At 41.1% G+C, this 19,362-nt stretch overlaps 1 protein-coding gene across 2 annotated transcripts in view; it reads left to right on the top strand.

The window, feature by feature from the left end:
- The window catches only part of CRPPA (CDP-L-ribitol pyrophosphorylase A), a 257,787-nt gene that overhangs the window by 103,684 nt on the left and 134,741 nt on the right, over nucleotides 1-19,362 (top strand). The gene's annotated exons all lie outside the window — the stretch shown is intronic.

Genomic DNA, 19,362 nt, shown 5'->3' with positions numbered 1-19,362 from the left:
ATATATCTAGTTTAAATCCCTTTTAGAAGCTGATCTTGGTCCCAAACTTCCTTCATTCCAAAATAAAATCAAGAGTTGTCAGCTGATGGTTCTATATCCAAGGCATACATTTTCTTCCACACACAAGTCATGCAAAGATAACTAACAAAGTTCTTGTGCATCATCTGCTTTCTTCTTTGCTTCTTTCTTCTCTCTGCTTTGATTAATAATTTGTCCTTTTCTGACATTGTACAACATAAGCATTCATATTAGCTCTGTGTATGGCTATACAATAGGCATATTTTATTCATACATATATTCATGTCTGTTCATATGCAGAGCACACAAATAAATGAAGAACTAAAGAATTTATTACTGGTATTCATAATTTAACAGGGCAGCTCTCACAAATAAGTTTTCTGAATGTGCTTTTACATTAATAAATTTGATGAAGGAATTTGTCCCACAGGCTTTTAAAAGACATGATGAAAGATGTCTCTTTGACTGTATTTTGTTATTCTTGTTTGCTTGAAGACAAAAATGCAATCTGTGATGTGTTTTCCACAAATAATAAGAAGGTGAATTTATAAAACCCTTCATGTTTTCTATCCACTCTAATTTATACACTGTGATACTGCATTAACATTGGTTTGTGTGCAACATCATTTGCTTAAACAGAGCTTTTATTTTTTAGGGTTGTTTTATTTACCTCATTCTCCTAAAAAGATTTCAATCCAATATAAAATGATACCGCAATGAAGTGCTGTAATAAAAAAAATATAATATAGTTGTTTAGTTGTTTATGGATTTATTTTTGAAAAGAGAACAGACAATGCACAAGAAAAAGTAAGTTTTGGGTCATCCAATATACTTAGTACTAATCCTAAATGGAGGATAATAAGCTTTATTAATGTACTGTTAATCATTGCATTATGGCTTTTTAATCTTTAGCAATCTTTTAAAATAATCTACAAACACTGAGAAGTCCATTTTGCTGGAAGCAAATACACCAACAACAGAACTACTAAAACAGATCACAAAATATTAAAACTGCAGTAAAAAAAAAAAGAAACTAGGCTGTGATTAATGCTATTGTGTATCCAAACCAAATTTAAATGGTTTTGGGGTGATTGTTAGTACTTACAATGGGAATAAAGATATAAAATGAAATTAAGAAACTGGCTGATTGTTTTTTGTCTGTGCATAGCTTCTCACAAATAGCAGTATACATGAGAAACTTGGCAGCCTTTTGTACACACATGCTGTTTTGAATTTAACTAGTGAATCAGTCACCACCCATATTGCTTTGAACATTTGGACAGAGATAACAGAAAGTAAATAGAAGCTCAGACTCTGCCAGCCTTGCTTACCTTACTCCTTAAGCACTCTAATTAGTATTCCTTGGGTAGTGTTCATCAGAAAAAAGAATGCAAAATGTGGCCCAAGAAATGCTTTTCAAAAGTGCAAAGTTTTTGCTTTTCAAAAATGCAAAGTTGAGTGAATTAGATTTGTATACTGAAACTAACCCATTTCATGCAAAATCTGAAATCTTTGTCTTTGTCTTCAGTCAGTTTTCAATTACTTTGTCTTCAGTCAGTTAGGTAGAAGATTTTCTATTCAGTCTTTTTTTTAGCTTTTCAGACAAACTAGCTTGAAAAAAAAAAGGCTTGATGGTCCTCTGAAGAAGAAATAAATGAAAAGGATGGAAGATGGTGGCATTATTGCATTATTAACAAAAACCCCAACACCCCAAAACTATACCCAAAAGCAAAGAGAAAGTGAGATGTTGCCTATTGCAATAAATGGCATAATAGAGTCAATTTTGATGGAGCTCATCTTAATAATTAATGTAGGCTGCAGAACAAAAATGTTTTGGATCTCATGGAGCCCTTGGTGTATTCAGATTTGTATTTCTATGTGACACCAAAATCTCATCATCTCCACAGTGCTGTTCTATGTGCCATCCAAAGAGAAGCTTCCAAAGACATAAAGTTTCCAATCACTTGGCAATTTCTGAAGATACAGCAACTTCTCCTGTCTGTAGGTCATTCCACCAGAGAAGGGTCATACTTTGGTTGCTCTGTTCTCCCTGCCTCAGACACTTGCCACTCCTCACTGCTTTTTGATTGGCTTTTGTTTCTGAAGATGAGCACATTCACTTTGAGACCTGCAAAAGTGTTCTTTTTATTTTGTATCTCCTTCCTCTTTATCCATAACTTTGATCTGAAAAATTGTAGTTCATCTTATCAACCATCCCCCAATGTGCAGACAATCCCTTCATTGCTGTTGAGGGAGGTTTGGGAGTTCAAGAATAAGCTGATGCTAACAGTGTTCCTGGAGGCCAGAGTTTGCAGCAAGATTATTCCTGCCCAACTCAATTCAATTTGCACCTGATTTTGAATAATTTGTAAAGGCACACAGTTTGATGACTAATGCCCTGCTCTGAGTGCCTACAGTGAGACACTAAAGGCAGGGTGAAAATGGGTTCAAATCTGTGTGCCACAGTGCCCGCACTTTCAGCTTCAGACTGGTAATTTTTTATGACATCTCTCTCCCTCAGCCCATTTCCCAGCCCAATTGTTTACCAGAATTCAGTCTTTCTTGTGCTTCTGGCAAGCACCAAGGAAAAGAAGCAGTCACTGACACTGCATTTTTTCCCAGTGTAGCTTGATTTTGATTGACAGGGCTGTAAAGCACTTGTTAAATATTCATTCTCCTTCATTATTTCTTCCAGGAATACTCAATTAGCTTAGAGATCTAAAAAACACAATTTCAGCACCTGTCCTGAGGAAACCGTCCCAACTGTGAAGATACTTTTTGTGATAAAGTCACTTCTCTTGCAAACACAAACCTGGGGAGCAAAGTGGCATTTCTTAATACATTTATTTTAAGGTTAATTAAAGTATATTTTCAATATTTAGATTGAAATGGATCTTGTCCTTCATCCTGCACCTATTCCTGTCTCAGAAACTAAAATTATAATTCAGTTAAAATGCCACAACACTGAATTATATAACCCAGTTACCAAGATAAATGAGAGTGCAAGAGACTTGGACAAGAAAAAAGTGATGTGAATTTAAATAGCGTAGAGAAGAAGGAGGCAAGAGAGAATATCCCAGAGCTCCACCAGATGGCAAAACCTGCAGGGGAGACCCCTTGAATAGCACAATGGGCTAAGGGCTGCAGACAGGAATGCTCTCCAGGTTCAGTAGCTCTTCAGATGGCAGCTCAACAAGGCATTTCTCTCTACAGCAGCCATTTTAGATAACTCTCTCTCTCGGGTCGTTGTTTGTTGTTACTTCTGCATCTCTTTCATTACTCTGCCTCCTTTGTTTTTGTGCCTCAGACTGGTCACTTCAAATTTCATATTTATTTTTCATTTCAGCTGTTCCTGTTTTCTCCTGTGCTGTTTTCCCATCCTTTCCCCTACTTCTGCTGCTTATTCTTTCTCTCCGTATTTGTCACTCTTTTTCCATTCCTCCCAGCCCACCATGGTTGAAAGGGACGATCCCCCCCTCCCTTCCCTTGCGAGCCAGGCCGTGGTCTGGCATCAGAAACCCTTCCTTGCTCCTGGATCGAGAACTGAGGCATTTGGGCTTTGGCACCTCGGAGCCGCTCACAGCTGGGACTGAAAACAGATGTCACTTCCGCTGCCAGCTGCCGGCAGATGAGCAGCAGCTGCCCCAGGGGCCAGACCTCCTGCATGGCAGCTGCTGGGCTGACACTGAGAGCTGCCTGTTAGCCCGAGCCAGGCTGCAAGCAGAGCCATCCCACGGAGGGGGGATAATCCGCCCCAAGGCCAGACCCCCCTTCCCCTGCTTCAGTAGCCAAACCAGGGTTTGTAAAGTCAGCGCCTAGTCAGGGAGCCAGATTTGCAAATCTATCAGAATGGCAGCAACGACAAAAAGTGAAAGAAAAAAAAGCCAAATCCAGGTGTGGCTTACAATCCTGGTGACTGGAAAAAGTGTGTTTTCACTTAGTAACCAGTGGTTTTGCCAGGAGTTGCTCAGAGACAAAAAGCAAGGAACCCCACGACGCTGTGTTCAGCAGCTCCTTTCCACAGCAGAGACGTGGCCTCACTGAAGCCCCACTGAAGTCAGAGGGACTGAAATTTCCTTGCAGTGCACTCAGGAATGCACAGCATCTCCTCCCTCCAGCCATCTTCAGCTAACTCACACATAACCGTGCTGGTTATGCTAGGGGCTTATTATTATCATCATCATCATTATTTTTATTGTGCTGCAGTTCTAAGTGTGTATTTATGCTGTGCTCAACTCCCTTGCCATTTGGTAGGGAACATTATGGTCTTCATTAATGCCCACTATGTTTTGGAATTTAGTTGTGACTCCAGCTTAAGCAGCCACAGGCCTGTGGTACGTGGGGTTGTAAGGACACTTTTGAAGGGCAGTTCAGAATTTAAAGTCTCTCTTTGAGTACTCACTCTGAATCCAATGACAGCACAATAAGCCTAAAAGGATGATTTTGTGCAGGACTAGAAAAAGACTTGGCCTCTTTTGGACACTGTATTTTGTCCTTCTCTCCTGTATGCTAGCATTTAGGGCTGTGCTGCTGTGTAGAAATTCAGACAAGGAAGCTGAAAAACTGTTACCTGTCTGCAAATTAACCCTCAAAAAGCTCTCACCAGAGTCACCAGGTGGGATGCCTTTGTGGGAAAAGGTTCATTGTGATTCCTGCTGCAAAGGGATGTGCTGGAGGCATGTAGGGCTGCAGAAGTAGAATCATAGATTTGCCTAAATGGTGACTCAACTTCAGGGCAGTGTTTTCTTAACTTTGCAGTTGCAGCTCCTGCCTGTGTTGAGGGCAAGATGAGAATGTGTTACTTTAACACTGTCGTGCCCCTTCGGCAGACAAGGGCATGTATCCATGGGTGAAATGCAGGAGGGTCAGGTGCTGCTGGATGTGGCTCCTCTCTTTGGCTGTCAGTGCAGTCTTTGTGAGCAGCAAAGTAAGCCTGGTTGTGTGTTGTGACATGCAAACCTCTCTGAAAATGATAAATCTGAAAATGCTCAGAGGTGAACTGCATTCCAGACTGGTAGGTCAGGATAAGAAAAGGAAGGAAGGAAATGAGGTGCCTCTCACCCCTTATGGGAGTGGCTGCTTACAGCAGATCAAAGAAGTACTTTTATGATGGATATTTCAAGAAAAGCTGCAAAATGCCTTGAGTGCACAGCAGAAAATACACATTACTTCTCCTTGGTTGGTTGGTTTTTACTTAATCTTTAAAGCAACTGGCTTCACTGACTTTGGTCTTTAATCCTGCTACCAATTGTGCACCTTTGTGTAGGCAGCTCCACAGCCTTGGAATGTGCAGGATTTGTCCAAAGCTTTGCAGCACCATGGTTACTTATGGTTTACTTACAGTATAAGAATGGTCATTACAGCGGCAGCAATGCACCCTCTGCTGGTGTCCATCAATATTTTATCCAAAATCTTCCCCAAGTTAACTGTCAACAAATCCTGCTGATGGCAGAGGAAGGGCCAGTATTTTTCTCTCCATCTTCTCAGATTCCCTCCCAGCAGTGATAACCTAAGGTGTTGAGATGGGATGAAAAAACTCTGGGCATGGTGTCGGCTACAAAGTGAAAAACAAAGATGCAACTACCTTCAAGAGGAGGCTGGAAAACTCCCTTGGCATGTGGGCTAATGGAAAAATGGGGATTTATGCTAATCAGGGTGTGTGGGTGGAGGATGGCAAAGCATTTTTATTGTCTGGGATAGCTCCTGCCAACAGGTATCTGCCTCAGGCTGAATTTTTGGTAGTTGTTTTTGCAGACCTTTTTCATTCCTCTCAAAACACACACTGAGTAAGATTTGTTTCAGCTTTCCGGAAAGCCCTAAATTACAGATGAAATGGGTATTTGAACAATTCTGTGTTCAAATTATGAATATTCAAGTGGTTTATTTGAATTCTATTTTGTACTTTAGTGAAAATCTCAGGTCTTTTCTTTTTTTTTTTTAATTTTTATTTTTATAAATCTTAAGCCAGATTTGATAAAAACCTTAGAAACATCAGAAAAAACCTAGAAAATATTATCTGTACTGCACTGTGATAGATGTGGTTTATGACTCAAATGAGCATTAATGAATGGCTGGGCATGATGGCAGTAAGTGGGGAACAGGTGAATGTAAGCACAGCCTACATTACCAATCTTGTATGCAAATTAAAAAAACCCCTGTTTTGAGTGTGAAGTAAAATGGGAAAGAAATCTCAGTAAGAAGAGAGATCCACTAGATTCAGTGAGGATAATAGAATGATTTCTAGTTCATGATTATCATAAAGAAATATCCTTTAGAATGAGTCTAATAATTTATGTTCTTTATTAGGTTTGTATTTTTCTGCAAGAAAGGATTCAGATGGATCCTCAGAGGATCTTTAGAAACAAAAATGCCATATTATAGATATTTAGTGTGGAAAAAAAATAAACTTGACTAAAATTATGTTGCAGGTAATAATGCCTTGGAAGTAAAGCACTCTGCTCTTCAGTAGCTCTTTCATGCCCTCTGCAGTTAAAACTCTATTTTGTGTCTATGCAAAGTCTGTTTTTCCTGGTTGCAAGAATTCAGTACCTAGGGTTAAGGAAAACTGTAAAACTGTAAACACTGTTGCAAATTTTTTTTGGCTTGCCTGTAGGCTAGGTTGTGACTTATTATCCACTCATATTTTACAAGCATTACAGAAATGCAGATGATCCTGTGCTTTCACAGAGGTGCCTCTTACACAGCAAGAGCTGAGAGCACAGAAATAAACAGAGGTGCCCTCCTATGTGAGATCCTTGCTCTACATGCAGGCCATCCATCTCAGATCTGGAGTTTCATGCATATTTGCTGTCAGGTAGAAGTTATGTACAGATGACTGTATAAACTACTTAAAAGCTACTGTGAGTCTCATCATTACATGTGACTTTTTTTAGCATCGCTTTCAGAAAGTGTTGATCATATTTTTGCATAGAATTATCTGAAGTGATTCATCCTACCCAAAACAGTTATAAAAGCAGGTGAAAAAAAGTGTCTTATTTAAATTGATTGCACCTCCATTACATTCAACTAATTTCAAAGACATGTCTGACTTTTGGACATATGAAATTGTGAAATAGTGCACCATAGCCCTTCTACTTATATTTGAAGAGAAATGTGCATAAAAATGTCATTGGATGAAAGAAGAAATAGTTTCTACAGTGCCAAAGGTCAGTCCTGAATATCTAGAACAGGACTCCTGGGGAGGAAAGAATAAGTATGATATAATTAGGTGAAAGAATGAATAACAATAACAATAGCAGTAATAATACTAATAATGATTAAAGGAATTAAAAGATGCAAAAGTCAGAAATGCTGAGAAGGTGATCTGCTATTTAAAACATCAAAGACATCTTATTTTTCATAGCAATGACATTTTCAAGGGTGACTGCTGGTTACTGATTCTGGCATGGGCTTCCACTATATATAGAACAGGTTCAAACAGGTATATTTTATATATATAATTGAAAAAAGGATAACTCCTGCAAGGTCTCTGGGCTACGGCTCTCACTGTCACTGCTGTGTTCATTAGTAGAAACAAAATTTGAACTCAGACACTTGTCTAACTAAAGTATCTCTGAAGAAACAAATGTATTGCTCTACACTGAATGCATTGCTTTGGGCTCCTGATCTTCACTGAGACATTAATGTGCCAGCCACTTTTATAACAGCTCTCCAAGGAATTCCACAGCCTAAATTAACAATCCAAGGAGTGAGGCTGGGCACAGATGCTGTAAGGTTCTTGCTGTAAGGCCAAGAACCCAGGCACTGCTTCAGGAAACACAAAGCCCCACAACGGTGAGGCCAATGCCAGGTCACAGAGAACCCTTAGGCCCCCACTGTCTTGCTGCCCTCTTTTTTCCCCATTAAAGAAGAAAGTGAGAATGGTGCACATGGTCCCATGTTTCAATAAGGACCAAGGAATCTGGTTTCCTGGGCACTCGTCCTGCTCAGGGAAAATGAGAGCTGGCAGGTTGGTAAACTTCACTATGCTTCAGCCTCTCCCTCTATGCAATATGAACAATGGCTACTTCACAGCAGCATTTCTTACAGTGAATTCATATTTATGAAGTATTTTGCAAATTGAAAACCATAAATGCTTGAAGGAGCTGTCTTGTAAAATTTATTACTGCTGAGATGATACTCAAGTGCTGAAAACAACTCTGTGTATTAGGGAGCCCTTGATTAACCAGCTGAACAATGGAAACCTTGTTTTGCCTGCATTCATTTTTCAGTGGCTCTAGAGATAATAGGTGGTATTACTCATGTACCTGAAATACAGGCAAGGACCTTGGACTACAGAATTTGTCAGTGTATTGAATTTATTCAGCCATGTTTCTCATTTGACTCATTTGATGTTGTGGAGTAGATTTACAAATGCTCATCTCTGTTGATGAGCAACATGAATTGAGCTGAAATCCTTCTTGGACAGACATTTGACACTATGCTGTTAAGAACTGGTGTTTTTTTAAAGCATTTAATTGAGGACTGGACTTTCAACTCGTGTGTGTGGCCCTAGGGGAGCAGGGCTGGCCACACAGGTGTGTGTAACCCTGCCAGCCCAGGCTGTGCCACCACAGAGGTGGGGCGGGCTGGGGGACCTGAGGAGAGGGCTGGGGACAGGCAGCTCTTTGGCATTCATTTCCAGGTAGAGCCTTCTTCTTGATCCCTGAGCAGACTTTGCTGCAGGTGCCCTGCACCCCCAGCCCAGTCTGGCTCCCAGTTCAGCCCCTTCCCATCCTAACAGGGCTGGGGATGGTGGCTGAGCTCAGGACCATGTTCCCCCCCGCCAGGGACTGTCAGCAGGAAACATCCCAACATCCCCAAACCCTCCTCACTGCTGACTGCTCTCTGCTTGGGGCTAAAGCTGACATTTTGTAGGATGAGGAGGAGACAACACTTAAGAATAAATGAATTTTGGGAAGAAAACATGTTGTCTACAAAGTTGAAGTGATCTTTGGAACCAAACTGGAATAAATCAGGGGTTTTAGCTCATTTAAAACCCACAGGCTTCAATGAGTTCACCAAAGTCATGGCCTAGCATTTCTGTATTTCTATTCTGGCTTCAGAGGAGAGCAGATCAGGCTCTCGTCCCCATCTTGCAGCTGTCCTCGGCCAAGTGCCAGAGGGACAACCATCTTCTCCTTCTCCTTCTTCTTTCTTCTTTCTTCTTTCTTCTTCTTCTTCTTCTTCTTCTTCTTCTTCTTCTTCTTCTTCTTCTTCTTCTTCTTCTTCTTCTTCTTCTTCTTCTTCTTCTTCTTCTTCTTCTTCCTCTCCTTTGGCTCTGAAGCAAGCTGCATGCACAGGGAGGAAGTTGGACAACTCTGGAGTGTTTGTGAAAGGTGTTCAACCAGGAAGACTACTCCATTGGCAAGATGTGGCATTAAACAGCAGAATATTCCTCCCATGGGGCAATACACTATTATAGGGAAATGCAGTTTAATACAAAAAAACCCAAACAAAGCAAAGCATTTGGAGCAAGCTGCACTTGGATGCCAAACTGTTTTACTTTGATTGAAAATACTCAAATAAATGTTTCAAAATTTCTTTTTTCTCTCACTACTCACAACAAAATAAAAAAGAAAATGCCATTTTCTAGCCTTTCTATAGGTTGAAGATATTCAAATGTCAGACTTCACGGAGGGACAAAAAAAAAATAATCTGTGCCCCTCAGCTTTGCCACAGAGTGGTGGTGAGAGAGATGATGTAGAGGTGTGTTGGAGGCAGCAGTGCAGGAGCAGGGGGCTGTACCAGAAAGGGAGGGATGTAGAAAACAGCATCTCTGGAAGCACCTGAGAGCCACAAAGAAATGGGCTGAAACCCTAAAATAATGAGCAAGAGGAGAGAAAGTAAGGGATGATGAGGTTACGGCTGCTCCTGCGATAGACGTACAGCGTTTCAGCGGGCAGCCCGCGATGCCCGCGGCGGTGCGGGGTGGGCTGGGGGCTGCAGGGGTCGGGGCCAGCCCCGAAGCGGAGCGGGAGCGGCGGGACTCGCCCTGCAGGGGGAGTCGAACACCAGGAATGGGAGCGGCGGCAGCGGCCGCGAATCCCGGGGCTCCCGGGGCGCTCCGAGCCCGGCGCTGAGCGCGGCTCCGCAGCCACCGAGCGCCTTCCCTTGGCAGCTTAACCCTGGCGGCTGTGACTGAGGTGCTCTGTGTGATGAAGCACACAATGTGATAAAGTGATAAAGGGTGGTCGGTGGGTTTAGCGAATGCAAAGCACTTTATGATATTATAAAGGTGGATGGGCTTATTTAGCTCTTTATGATACGATGAGGAGGATGTGCATGTGCCGGGGAAAGGGCGGCCTCCTGGCATGCACCAAGGTTCAGGTCGTGGGTTTCCAGCTAAGGAAGGACAGCCTAAAGTCTCTGCCCTCTGATGTAGTCAGTCAGACCCAGACTCACAGGTACCTCCATCAAACTTAAGCTGTATTAAAACTTAAAGTTTACAAGAAGAAAGTATATTGTTTGGCAAATCCTACACAGAATTTTTAAAAATTACATTTGTGGTAATTCATTATCTTAAAAATAATGTCATTCAGTCACATATTAATGGCTCAGGATAGAATCAGCAAAGGCTGAAGAGAAATATCTGTTCCATACCAAAGTACTTATTCTCTGGCTCTCACTTGCCCTCTTTCTTTAGAATGGTGTGTGCAGGAGGTGTGGGCCCTTCCCAAGTGGGTCCAGAGCAGTTTTGTGAATGACAACCTAGAGCCAAGGGAGCTGCACCTGGTATGTAGTTTGGGGAAACAATTACCAGCTCCTCAACAACTGCCAGAGGCAGGCAGGGTTTGAGGGAGCTGCAATAGCTGCCTGTGATCTCTGTCTGGCAGACACTGAAAGCACAGGCACATGCACAAAGGCACGTTCAGAATTGCACCTGCACACGAGCTGATTTACAGCTCCAGTGTTTCAGCCAGGGCCAGTCAGTGCTATTCTCAGTTGTCATCAATCTCTTTATTCTTTTGCACTGTTGGTTGCATCCACTTATTTTAGGCACTAGTGCTAGAGGTGTAGTTAGGAAGTGCCTCACCCCAGCTCAGAGAAGATTCATAGCTCCAAGTTGATTGGACCCCTTTGCTCAATGTCAAAATTGTTTAAAGACCACTTACTTGTAAGATGTTTGAATATCCTGTACATACCAGATCTTCTTACATACTTTATCCAACTTAAGTGCTGACTGCTATCAGTGCAATATACTTAGACAATATTCTAGCTGTATCAGCTTGCTGTATTCTTGATCTTTCTCATTAGATTAAATACAAGTGCTAATATATGACAGAGTCCCTTTCTCTATCTGTGAGCACATCACACTTTTCAGACAGACTTTTTTCAGATTTCACATATTTTATCCAGTCAGCTCTTTCCAATTCTCATCTATTTGAGACAGAGATTGAAGTTTTCCACTAGTTACTGTTAACATTTTGCCTAAACGAGCACACAATAAAATTTAATTTTCATTGGCTCATATGTAACATTTTGCATGCAAAGATCCCCAAGTACTTGATAAACATCCATCAGAGGTGACAGCAAGCAATGTGTAATAGCCAGGGAGAGCTGCTCCCATTTTGCTGAGACACACAAGTTCTGAGTCTCGATTTACCCATAGCCTTGACAGTGAGATAGTGCAATTACACTTCTTGACAGCAGCACACTACCAAGAATTGCTGCTGCCTCTGCCCTCACCTTTCCTTAAAATGTGACCCTTCCCCATAATAGTTCATTGGCTGTTTCTATGGAAGACTGTGACAATCCAGCTGTTTTAAAAGATTTAGCTAGGTGTTGCATAAGAAACTAACACAACTAATTTTGGTTTGCAGGTACTCCAACTAAAATCCATAGTGTCCACATTGAAGATCAGGAGCTTGCTCCAGATAGAAATGTAAAGCAGCATGTGGTTTAACTATCTCTTTCTGTATGCTACTCATAGAAAGAGAAAACAGCTGTTGAAATTGCAACTCTTCCTTGTACCTTCAGTCACGGACAGCCCAGGGAAGCTCCAGTTTTGGCCACCTGGAATCAAGTAAACAAATTGTTCATGGAGTGCCACTGGTCTCCACGCTGATACAAGGACATATTGAAAGCAACTGAGGAATCTCAGCTGTCTGTGTGAAAGCCCAAAAAGGGTATCATTTAATGCAATAGTTGCATAAATGAGAAAAGTAAATGGAAGCAGGAAAAAAACATGCCTAGATATCCCCCACAATATCCTAGTGGTCCAGCCATACTTTATAAGGTGCTGCTTTTGAACATTGTAAACATTATCCCCCCCAAAAATCACCTTCCTGTGCATTGTTCTGGGCTTGCACTCATAAGCACTGCCTTCTGCAAAGCTTACTAGCTCACCTGCAACACAGGTCTGGCATGACTGTGTTAATTTGATTCTTCTATTAACCTGGCTGCTGTTACTTGTGATTCCTCTGCAATATATTCCTTTTCATAGTGTAGAAAGAGAAGGAGCAGATAACAACAAACAGCTTGTTGCACAATCCTGAAAAGTCTCAGGAGAGTCCTTGTGGGGAGGTAACTTGGAAGGGCATTGATACAGTGAATAGCTGTGGGCTTTCTTCTCAGGAAAAAAGGTTCAATCCATTCCTTATAAATATACAAAACAGTTTGAGAGAAGTATTGATTTCTGACCAATTTCTCCTCTTTGGAGCAATCCAAACTCCTTAAATGTTGGCCAATTCCTTAGAGATAACAAGAGCAGAAGTTTTGACAAATTGTCCAAGGTACTTTACCAGATTTCTCTTGAGGAACGGAGACCAAGAAACTATACAGCTCAGTAGTTACCAGACAAAACATTGCACTCTTATTTTCTGAGGTGGAAGAGGATTTAAGTCGCAGGTACAACCTGTGGTAATCTCCAAGCAAGTTACCATAAAGACAATTCTTAAGGTAAAGTCTCATGCATTGTTTTGGTTGTCTTGTCACACGGTAGAGATTTCTATCTTTTAGTGATCTATGTGCAGTTCAGGGGTAGAAACCAAAGCAGCTTCAGGCAGGGGCAGAACTGGGAGCCCATTGCCAGCACTTCCCACTGCACACACTTCTCAGAATGGTCAAGGACTTCTGGAGTCCTGGTCAGACTCCTTTCCTGAATCTCAGCCTCAGCCTGCTGGACAGGCTCCCTTCTGCTACACCAGCTACAGAGCTTCTCTTCCCTTCATAGGCTGCTATTGTCAGCCTCAAATCCAGCATCTCCAGTGCCGTAATATCATGAGCTTCACGTGTGCTTTTGCAGTGGAAGGCCTCTTTCCTACTTTGGATTACTTTTTTCTGGTCTTTGATCTGAAAAAATGTCATCAATCTTGATTTCCACAGGAGACCAGAAATCTCTTATATCCCTCTTCTGTTTTCTAGAAATATACTACCTACACCCTTTCTTTTTTTCCTCCCCTGCTCTATAATATCCGAGACCAAGCTTTTATTCTCATTTTTTATACTATCTTCTTCCTCCTGGTACAGCCACTAACTTTACCAACTGCACATGGAAAGGGCCCTCCAGTACATGGTGCTCTGAAACTCTGTGCTGCTCTACTGCCAACAGAAGCCTGTTCTAATGTTGTTTACAGAGAGATCAATAGGTGCTGTTATAATTCAGAAATACTCAGCTTTAGAGCCAAATCTTCATGGAAAAAAAAGTTGCTCAAAGGTTGCCTATATTATATATATATATATATCATATGTTCTTATATTTATCTATAAATAAAATCTATAATCTAGATATAAAATGTGTCAGGATGGAAATATATGCATATATATATTTGTTTGCATTTTAATCTCCATAGGCCTAGGAGAAACACATGTAAACAATATGCAGTTTGGGGAACAAGAATAGAACCTGTCAATATTTAGGTGTTAATGTTTAAAACCAGACTGCAGGTAAGTAATAAAAGGCCTTCATCAGACGTGTTCGCAAATATACTGATAACCTAAGTCTGATGAAGCCAGATGTCAAACATGAAAGAGCAGGCAGGAAGCTTCAGGAGGCTGAGAGCAAACATGAAGAGAAGGATCTGAAAGGCCATGAAGAGTGAACTATGTTGAAAATGAGATGGTTAACCCTGAGTTACACTGAATAAGCTCCAGTTTCTTATTTGAATGCATTGTGGGTGGACCTACACAAAATGTTTACTCTCAAGACTTGGCAGACTGTTATCTTTCACCTAAGAACAACTTGCTGAGGCATTTAAAAACAGTACTGAACACTGAGGAGACAAAGTTGGCAAACATCTTCCCCCAGTAGTAGGTTTTTTTTTTCCTCTCACTAGTTCCTAACTCTGTCATAGTGTTTGCAAAATGAAGAGGTGTGTGGTGTGGTATGGCACAGTACTCTATTATGGAGTCTTTTTTAAAGTTTTATGAGATCTAGAAAGCAGTATGCCAGGTACAGTAGTGGACAGCTGCATGGCTCTGAAGAGCTCTGCTTCTGTACCCCAACATGTGCTAAAAAAGCATATTTATCATACACAACACTATGTCTTCCTCTACTTTCCTTTCTATTCATTTATAAAATGACAAATATTTCAATTATATTAAATACATTCTAGCAGAACTGCAAAGCATAGGACAGTTTGACTTCACAAAGCTTTATTTGCTTGATTAGGGGCTTTCTACTGTACCTATATGAGGGACTCAATCCAAAACCCCACCTAAGCCAGTGGGAACACTTTCCAGGTCTTTAAAGGGTAGCAGAGCAGTTCACAAGGTAGGTGAGATGATTAGCCTCAAAGACAATGTTCTTGTGCAGACAAACTTTGATTTTCAGGTCTACTGTCTTACAACGAGGAAAAGTCACTTAGGACAAGGTGCCTTGCTCAGCTGATAAAGTTTCAAAGAAGGAATCCTTTCTGTTTAAGCTGGCTCTGTATTTTTCATGCACACTTCCAGATGACTCTTTGCCCCTGTCTTCCCCACAGGTTTGGTTAGCAGGAGGTACTGCAGACCCTGTTAGCACACGTGGTGCGACCCCAGCCTCCCGTGGCAGCAGCCACATTGCTGCCATGCTGTGCTGTGGCCACTACAAGGAAAATGCACTCCTGGGAGATTTTAGCTTAAGGGGAACGGAGGGGAAGGCTGTGCACAAATGGGGACACAGAAAGGCAGGAAGAAAACAAGAAAATATTGAAAACCTCTAAGTGAACTTACAGAAACTTCAGAACGGGTTAAATGGTTCTGATGGTTTGAATGGTGGCTCTGAAATCTAGTTCATTCACCTCCTTGGTAGTTATTATGCTGTCACCATGATTTAGATAATGAGTGAATATCTTTTTTCAGCATTTGTCCTAATGGTCTTGTACCATTTCTACTAGCTATTTGCTAAACCCTCTTTTTGTACATAATTGATAAAGATAGGATCTTCATGTGAAACTATTGGAGAGATCTTTATGTTACTTAAATAGCTTTATATTACTTAAACAGTGTCATTTTGCAAGTATGATTTCCTTAAATTCACCCTGCCATATTCTAAATCTAATCTGAGGTCTGGATGAAAACATTTAAGCCCCCTCCCCTGCTATCTCCCACTGCCAAACTGGCCAACCTTCATCTGGTTTTAGGAGTTCAACTTTTTCACATACCACTAATTAATCCTAGTGATTAGTTAATAAAAGCTCCACTCACTGCTTTCTTTTCTACCTTATGTCTATTCACTAATTTATATCAGAAATAGTCTAATGGAATGATCTGTCCCAGACTACTCATTGAAGAAAGCTGGTTCATTGACTCCAGAACACGGAACGCCAAAGGTCTTGCATTTCTCAAAATCTGAGCAGCAGAAAGTCAAGGTGGAAAAGTCACTGGCTTCTCAGGTTTGTGCATCAGAGCTTACTCCTAGCTGTCTGGGAACCCTCCTAGCCCTTGGTTCTGCTTTTTGTCCACAGTGCCTGGGAGCAAAGAGCCTGAAAGTGTTTGGTTCAGACCAAGCCTTCCATGGGACTAGAAGCTGGTTGGGTCAGGAATTCCCACCAGGTCGCAGGTTCTTGCAATGAAGCCCAGAAAGTACCAGTTAAACATGAGCTTTTCCCTGGAATACCTGGTCTGAGACCTGATGAGCCAGTACAGCTATTAGTGAAAGTGATGCTTTTCTCAGTTTTGTAGTTGTTAAAATAACAATTTAAGCCAAAGGAGAAACTTCTTTAAGGTACACCCTCTCTGTAATTCTTTCTAATGCAATTTTTTATAATATCTGACTCAAGAGAAATTTGAAAAGTAATCATTTGTATTTGAGCTGGATCCAAGTTCTTGAAAAGTCTTGCAAAGGCAGAATCCTGGATTTTGGCCATTTCTTTCTGGGTGGTAAGCAATGATCAAATTAATGATTTCAAATTAGTTAAAAATCATCTTGAACCAAAACCAGCAAAATTACAAGCAGATGGATAAACAAGGACAATGGGAATTCACAATTTAACTGGCAGCTAGTTATTTTAAAACACCTCTGGTAAAGGGAAAACAAACCAAAAGATTTTTGGGCTGTATTCAGTGGGGCAGTGTGATTACATTAGCTAGAGGCTGTGAGATCCACCCCACCAGTGACACCACTGCAGGCACTCAGTTGCCCAATATCTTTCAGGACAATCACAGAAACAAAACCCTGTCCAGTGGTAACTGCAAAGGGGAGTCTTGAAAATAATTTCAGAACTTTGTGATTTGTGCTTTTTTACAAAGAAAATTGTGTCTGACACAAAAAGCCCCCAAACCCACAACCCTGTCTCAAAAAGTGGTAGACTCTGCCTCTCCTTAAAATAATGTCCCACTGGTGAGAGTTGTCTAGGCCTATGGATGGGCAGCTGAGACATTCCCAGAGTGTTCCCAGGAACTGAGGCCAATGAGTACAGGGCAGACAGCTCTGCTCTAGTAAACACTCTTATCCTTCACAACCATGTGTCTGCTTACAAATTGTCTTTTGGGAATGGTTGTGGAAATCCCCTGCTTCTGATTTGTGCCTGGGAGTGGTTTGAAGAGTAGTTGGCAGCAGCCTTGAGGCTACTAGGGATGTCTAACTCTTTAACACCATAGATGATCATAATTCAATGCCCAGGACAGTTCCCAGGCCCTGATTATTTCACAAGGATACATGTGAACTGAGAAGAAAATGAAAATGAAATATTTGGTTTGTTGAGTATAGAACTGTCATGTTCTACAGGACATCTGTTACAGAGATGGATTAAACCAATGTGATACTATTGCCTGGTGCAGAACTAACTACTAAACTCACAGAAGAATCCTTTCAGTAGCATTGGTATTACTTCAGAAAATCACCTTGTATCCAGCACTTTGCAGTTGCAATCTTAATTTTGCCAACATCAGCGAAGAGCCAAATTAATCTGCAGCAGACTCTAATGTGACCTAAGAACCAATTGAGTTTGGTTTTATCAGTGATCATGGCCCAAACTGGGAAGCATCTGTTAATTTCTTGTCTTACTTTGTACATCTGTTATCAGTCCCTGGTGTTTTTGGAAGCTGGATTTCCTTGCACACATACCAAAATGCTCACTTCAATCTCCTTCATACAGCTTACTATGAAGCCCTTGATTACTGCAGAAAGGGCCAAACCTGAAGAGGGACAATCAGCCCAGACTGCTGCTGGTTTCCACCAGCTGAAAACAAAGCTTTTAGACAATTCAGAGGAAGTCAAAGCCTACAACACCTATTTTAAAGATTATCTGTCAGTGTCAGCGACAGAACGTACATTCACCTCCACAACCGTCATCTGTAATTTTGTCTGGATGGGTGAAAGGGAGTGAATACAATGGCTTCACCTCTTCTAATTCTTAATGATCCTGCCTTCCCCCAGCCAGCCTACACAGAGATGTTTGCAGCCATCAAATGCACAGACTGCCAGACCTAGGTGTGTTGGACTGTGCCTCCAGGGATCTTAACCAGATGGAATTTTAGGAGAGGACACAGTTCATTTCAGAGCAATCCGAACGAGCAGCTTTCTTTTCTTTATTACACCATTGCATTTGGCAGCAATCCACCAGAGGCAGATTCTCTGCTCTCTAAGGAATGATCTGCCCACTCTGTCCATTTAACAGGACGTTCAGCTCAGAAAACCCAGTCGCTGATCACACATGTGGAGCAGATGTGCGAGCATGCGTAGCAAAATAAAAAATAAAAAATCCCAGCAGTGTACTGGGAGAAATGTAGCGTAACTACTGAAAAACAGTGACACAAAGGCTCTGATTCTGAAACAGTGGTTATTGTTGTTGTAAGGAGGATTTTTCTTATTACTCTTTCTTAGGGAGGAAAAAAAAGCGTAATAAATCCTTTATTATTTTTCTCTTTGGAGGTCAGGGAGGATTATTCATGTTATACTAATGTGGCTTCTTTGTTCGATTTCACAGACTTCTCCTTACAGAGATATGATTCTAACTATTTTGACCAGACTGTCTTGGGGCCCTACCTCTCAGGAACTGAGTGCTGGAAGACTTCCACTGGAAAAAAAAACACAGCCTTTTAAAAGAGAGGATATCAGAAGTATACATCTTTTATCCATGCCCCACACACTTGCATATAAAGGGAGAGCACCAGCTGTTTTTCTCATGGTGAATAAGGGTTACTTGGGGAAATCTGACTTCCTGTTTTTACATGGACAGCTACATTGTTGCATGGCCAGTTAATTTTGGTTAGGTCAATAGAGCAAGTTTAATTATTGGAACCTACATTATTCACTCAACCTTCACACTGTACAGAAGAAAGAGGGATTTCTAGGAGCTCCAAACTGCACAGAAGCTGAAAAGCTCCTCTTAATTGCATGGCCCCTGCTCAAACATATAAATCCATTTTTTTTCTTTTTTCTTTTTTTTTTTTTTTTTGGTGTGCGGACAGCAGGGAAGATGTGATTTGCTGAATAGTGCAATTTGGGAGTGCAGACAAAATTTCTATCATAGTTAAAACTATACTGAATGAAAATCTTATAGAGATTTAGATGTTTATACATCTATATATAAGCTACATATATATATAATCCAAACCACCACAAACTGCCAAATTAACATATTTAAAACTTTGGGAAAAGCATAACTACTCCTACAGATGTGGTGGGAAAATTGTCCATTTAAAACAACAAAGGCTTGCCCAGTGTCAAATTCAGAGAGCAATCCCATTCAGCTGCTGGAGGTTCTATGAACACACAGCTCTCGAGTTGTGGCTCTCATAACCAGGACCACTGGTGATGGTGGAATGAAATAGTAACTAATCCCAGGTACAATCCCCTAAGAAACCAGCAGTATTTCTGTCACTCTAGGATGTTCATTTCTTATTTACTTTAACTGGAATGCTTAGGGATTTTTTTTATTTAGTTCATTCACTGGCTAAGCCCCTTCCTCCATTTCATAT

Source organism: Agelaius phoeniceus, chromosome 1, assembly GCF_051311805.1.
Source record: "Agelaius phoeniceus isolate bAgePho1 chromosome 1, bAgePho1.hap1, whole genome shotgun sequence".
Classification (NCBI taxonomy): Eukaryota; Metazoa; Chordata; class Aves; order Passeriformes; family Icteridae; genus Agelaius; species Agelaius phoeniceus.
This window is presented reverse-complemented; position numbering and strand designations above follow the sequence as displayed.